Below are 5,708 nucleotides of genomic sequence, written 5' to 3' on the forward strand. Positions count from 1 at the left end.
TCAAATGACTAGCCATGTGTTGAATCAGATCCCCGACCATAGCTAAGACGGGGAAGGATGACAACGCTGCTCATTTATCAGTTATCATGATTGATCAAAGCAGGGTCTCCTGTAACCATCACAGTAACTTTTCCAGATTGAATATATCGAAAAGGCTAGTCGTATCAATGTGGGGGTGTGGTCAGGGAGAGCGAAGTAACGTTACGTCCATTCATTCTTTTGTTAAGCAATAGACTCATCTGTTTCTAACCTGTTTACTTAAGAGTTCGTCTGCATTTGTACTCTCAAATGGTTGCTGGGTCTACAACGGCTTCACCTAGGAAATACATATTTATATTAAACCAGATTTTTCATCATAGACTGACTGGGAAAAGCAAAACACGCATTTATTTGCCAAGCCTCCGTTTATGAAGGCTAAAAAACCTGTCACAATTCCTGCCAGGATGGAAAGAGTACAGGATATTCCTGTTTAGCCCTCCAGTGTCGATAACCCATTTTCATCCCCCTCCATAAGCTTTGAGAAAGCACTACCACACGGAGTCCTCGTGGAATGCTGCAGAGCTTTGTACTTACCTGAGTTTATCATCCCGAACTGGCGTTAGCAACCAGTACTGGTTAACCATCAGATGAGAATACTGGCAAGGTAATCTTAAGGATGTACTGTCCTGTAAGCCTGTATCTTTCCTCCATGATTGTTGAGTGCCCTGTTTCTCCACTTATTATCACACTGGCAGTGTAATAGTAGGGAACACTTCATCCACTGGCAGGGGAGGGGGTGAAAAGCAAAAAGGGTTGATAAATGGAACGATAACAGTTGCATGGATTTGTTTCGGGGTATTTGGAAAACCATTAGGTGAAAGGTTCCCAGCCCTCTCAGCCCCCGGTCCAAGAACATTGTGGCTAATGGTCTAAACATTTATATCTCCTGTTCGTGGTTGTGTTCTCTGCTGTGTTCTGTTTTCTTTGGCTCCACAAGAGGAATTCAAATGGCCCTGTTGCAAAAAAGATCATCCATTGCTGGGAGTTTTATACAACATGTCCTAAACTCTCCTTTCTCTCTTATCGAAAATATTCTGTGCTTTTTTTTTTTACCTGTCAGAATTCCTTCACGTAGGAATGAGATAACAAATGCTTGGTTTCTAACTTCGTATACATGCATTTTCTGTTGCGTAGTGTTAGTGTAGGCATAGTTGTACATTCTTATATAGTTTGATCAAAGAGAGTGGACACGCTGTCCTCTTACCACCATTAAGCTTTTTGAAGTAAGTAAGTAAGTCAAGTTTATTTGTATAGCACCTCTCGCAGATAAAAATCACAGTGCTTCACAACAAAATGCAATAACACTACCAATAAAGAATACAGGAACATTTTAAATAGAAGAACATGACAGACATCCATAAAAAAACTCTTGACTTACTAAAAGCCTGCTTGAATAGCAAAGTCTTGAGTTGCTTTTTAAAAGCTTCGACAGAAGTTGCACACCGTATAAAGGGAGGCAAGGCATTCCACAACCTAGGGGCCACTGCTCACCAGAAAGCGAGTCGGGCTATATGTTTTGTCATGTAGTTTACTTCATTTGCCTTGAGGCATTGTTTGGTGCTCATGTGGGCTATATCTCCCTGGTTTTCCAGTGTGGAGTTGCAAGTTCTGCCTGTGCTCACATGGGTTTCCTCTGCAAAGCACCCTTATAAAATAACATGCAGAACAGATTACTCTCCTGCCCATGTCCCTGGTTTGGACATGGGTGAGCAATTGAACTTGGCCGCCGGTAGCCTTGATATGGCTGGTCACTGTTCCTGGCTGCCTTGTGAAGGAAGGAAAGCAGGATGGGAGAAAAGCAGAGAAGGAATTTTATTGGTGGACATTCAAGCGTACGTGCTAATGTCACCATGTGTTTCACATCGCATGATCAATAAATGCGTTTTTCCTCATATTTGGACACACAGACTGGCCCCTTTCTCACCTTCCCCCTGTCCTATAAATCAAAACGAATCAAACTTTATTTGAACAGCTCATTTCATACACTGATGCAATACCCTGAAGCTCCTCTCTAGTATACACACTCTTTGCTGTCAGGGTTAGATGGCTCGTATGACCTAATTGGCATACGTCCCCAGCTAGGGCCGTCCCATTTCTGTCAGCAGCTATTGTGTCACTCAGACAAATCATGAAACTAGGCTAAATATAACTGGGCGGGGTTTCTAATGTGATTGCTCACTGAAGTGTAGTTAATACTACTGTATGTTATGTCATCATAAACTACAAGTAGCTTGACGGAAAACAGAGAAGGCGATGTCCAGCTGTCCAATCAGCACTGTCCATCAATTTGGTTCTTTCCTGGGAAAAAGATCATCTTTGTTTATTGTGAAACCCAGTGTGACATTTCATGCCTGTTGTTCTGTGTTTGGGAGTGCTTGGTGGAGGATAATAGTGATGTTCTTCCTGGACTTGCCAAGGTCTCTTGAGGCCAGTACAAACAGTAAAACACCAGGTTGGAGTCTCACGTTTACTGGTGCTTCTGAGAACGTTTGACTAACCATTTGTACAAGCAGTGCAACTCGAGCTGTTTTGGATGAGGTAGACTAACAATGACACACCTTTACGCCAGACAGAGCCTGTGTCTATCTGTAATCTAGAATTTTGCAGTTTGTGTATTTATTTAAGTGGGCCTAGTTCTTTGTATTCCATAGAAAGTGATTTGGGTTCTCATCCTGGAGTAGTGAAACACTTGCTGAAACTCTGGCCATAACCAAATGGTTATTAAAATAAGAAATAAACATTTGAATTTAGTTGTGGGTTGGAAAAAGCAACAAAAGTCAAAGAAATTCGATCTTTTAATTAGACGGGCTCTAGCTTACGCTGCTTCTCTTTGAAGGAGAGTTAGGCTTTGGTGTTTTTGAGAAGCTTGCACAGATCTGGCGTAGGCTAGGCTACATGTTGATCTGGATCAGGAGTTTCATTCTTCACATCGTAATACCAAAACAATCGATGCCAAGTATGCAGAGAATTATTTTCTGCAAAGCAGGAATAGGAAATCAGTTTTTACACAGTATTGTGTGTTGTATAACTGTAGGTGTATTGTGTATTCAGTTGCTTCTTTTAAGCTTTTTACTACTGGCTGTTGGTAATGTCCTAGGTGGGTCTCCTTCAATATCCAAGGACGTTAGTAGAAAACTCCCAGCATGCGTTTCCCATCAGATGTTGCCTCCCTAAGGACAAACATGACAATGTCATGAGAGCATGGGGCACCGTTTTGGACACAAAGCTACGGTTGACAATGAACGTGACAAGAGAACCTTTGCTGTGTCCCGCTGTGTCCTCAGTCACCCCCTATATCCCTCCACACCCAGAGACAGGTGCTGCTGAACCCAAAGCTTGAACGGGACATGGCATATGCTGCCTGGGGACAGAAGATCTTCTGGGGTGGGGCAGAGGGGGTGGACACATTCTGTGAAAGTAGAGATGTGGGGGTTGAGGAGAGAGTAGATGGCCATACATTCTGCAGGAATAAATGGAGGGGAGGGGGGCGAGATGGAGTGGATGGATATGTATTCAGTCACAGCAGCTGTTGCTCAGTGATGTTGGAAGTGCTCCAGTCACTGTGTGCAAACAGAACCTGCCAAAGCCCTGGCCAGCTCCCAGCTCCATGAGAAGTCTGGGGGACACAGAGCTGTGAAAAGCCTTGGAGGGACCTCCAGACCACCGTCTGTATGCTGAAAGGTTCAGAGACGACCCCGAGCTGCTGAGCTATTCTAGGCAAGAGCAGACTTATCGACAGAGACAAAGCTATCAACACAAACCACAGCCAGATCCCCATAGCGATACACAAGTAGCTGTGGAACTAGCAAACACCTTTCCTGGAATACTACTACAGTAATACCAGACTGTCCAGGGGAGTTTGGATAGAGAGCCGCACTAGTTACAGGGTAAGTGTGTGTCATCCAACCTCAATATCTTGTAAACATACTCGAGTCTTTAATCATGATGATGATTTGGTTTTCAATCACCAGGGTGTTGTAAATGCCAGCCATTTTGCCATATTAAAGGCAGCTTACATATTAATTCATTATTTGATCATTTATAGGATATTTGCCATCGTACTTGGTGTCGGTTAAACTGTCCTGACCACAAAAGTTAGGAATTGAAATAACAGGAAGCCAGTGATAGAAAATGCTGCTCTAAGGACTTTTTGCGGTTATAAACTGTACACTGATGTGCAAGAAGAGGGAACAAGTCCAATGATCTTGTTTTTTGGACTGTGTTTAATTTAAACTTGTCAGCAGATACCTTTTGTAGTCTGTTGGTCTGGGTGTGTTACATTCAACTTTGCCTGATTTTCCTTTTGCTTGTGTTTTTTGGTGACACATGGTTACATTCTTAAATTGGACAGTGCTCAACAACAGTCATAGCTGTTTATGCAAGCAAATATGTCCACATAAATGGACGGAGGAAAACTAGGCAGCTGTGTTACTATCTAGTGTTCAGGTTACCAAAGTGCCCTCCTTACAAATCAAGAGAGGATTCGTATTTTGGAGTAGCCTCAGTTCTTCCATGGATATTTCTATTTCTGGGCCACAATCGAGAACAAGGGAAAACCCCAGACTTTGAAGTGGACTCCAGCTTTGGCTCTTTGTGGCTTTTTGCTGCTAGTTTGTTCCCTTAAGACTGGCATGTGACTAGCAAGTGAGCCTATTTACCCACTGACAAACAATCATGCATGAACATACACTCACAGACAGACACACAAACACACACATACACACACACCTACACACACACACACACACACACACACACACACACACAGGGCTTGTCACCCCTGGCCAAAGGCATTTGTTCAGCCCTAAAGTCTCATATAAGCTGATGTGGAATGCTTTCTTGTTTTAACCTTTGGCTAGCTGTGTATTTAAATTACAGGACTGTACTTTGTTTGGAGCAAAACATCAAATCCAGTACGTTTGACTGGATGTTCGATTATTTTTGGATCTCAGTAGCAATGTTGATAGCTTCAGTCTACGTATTTCTTAGTTACTCAATGGCAACTGGCATTGTCCTCATTTTGTATTGTTCGTACTGTGGACTGTTATGCCCAAGGTATTTGTGTAGGTAGACCATAAACTTAAATGATTTGTAGTTGTGTGTACACATGCATTGATTAGAAGGGTTGGGTTTAACCCTATTCAAGGATGATTAAGTTATTCTCAGGAAGTTTTATTTGGTTGCATATATCCTGTGATGAAACACTAGCTAGTCAGAGAGACTGAGTTGTTATCAGTTGCTATAGTGAGCGTGTTACAACCTATTGTGGTTTCTTAAAAATAGAGTGTAAAACAGGATGTTTCATGGCTTCATCAATGTGGAGGAAAGTTAGAGACGGCTGGCTAGTCGGCTGTCTAACTTGGTGGGTGTGTGTGCGTGTGCCTAATGCATCAGAGGCCTCTGACTCAGTTGTGAGTGGTTCCTCCGGTCACATGGCCGGCTGTCAGAGGTGCGACAGCAGGAAACCTAATCCTGAATAGGAAGGGCACCGTTATCAGTCTGAGCATACTGCTCTGACACAGCACTGAGACTACCAGCGCACAGCCAGCTCTCTCACACACACACAGTCTCTTCACCGCATCTTCTTTTCTCTCTCCTTCTCTGTGTTTCTGTTTATTTTGTCCCTGGCCTCGGTCCTGCTTATGGTCTCCAGCGTTCAGCATTGCACT

This window comes from Osmerus mordax, chromosome 15 (assembly GCF_038355195.1).
Source record: "Osmerus mordax isolate fOsmMor3 chromosome 15, fOsmMor3.pri, whole genome shotgun sequence".
Classification (NCBI taxonomy): domain Eukaryota; kingdom Metazoa; phylum Chordata; class Actinopteri; order Osmeriformes; family Osmeridae; genus Osmerus; species Osmerus mordax.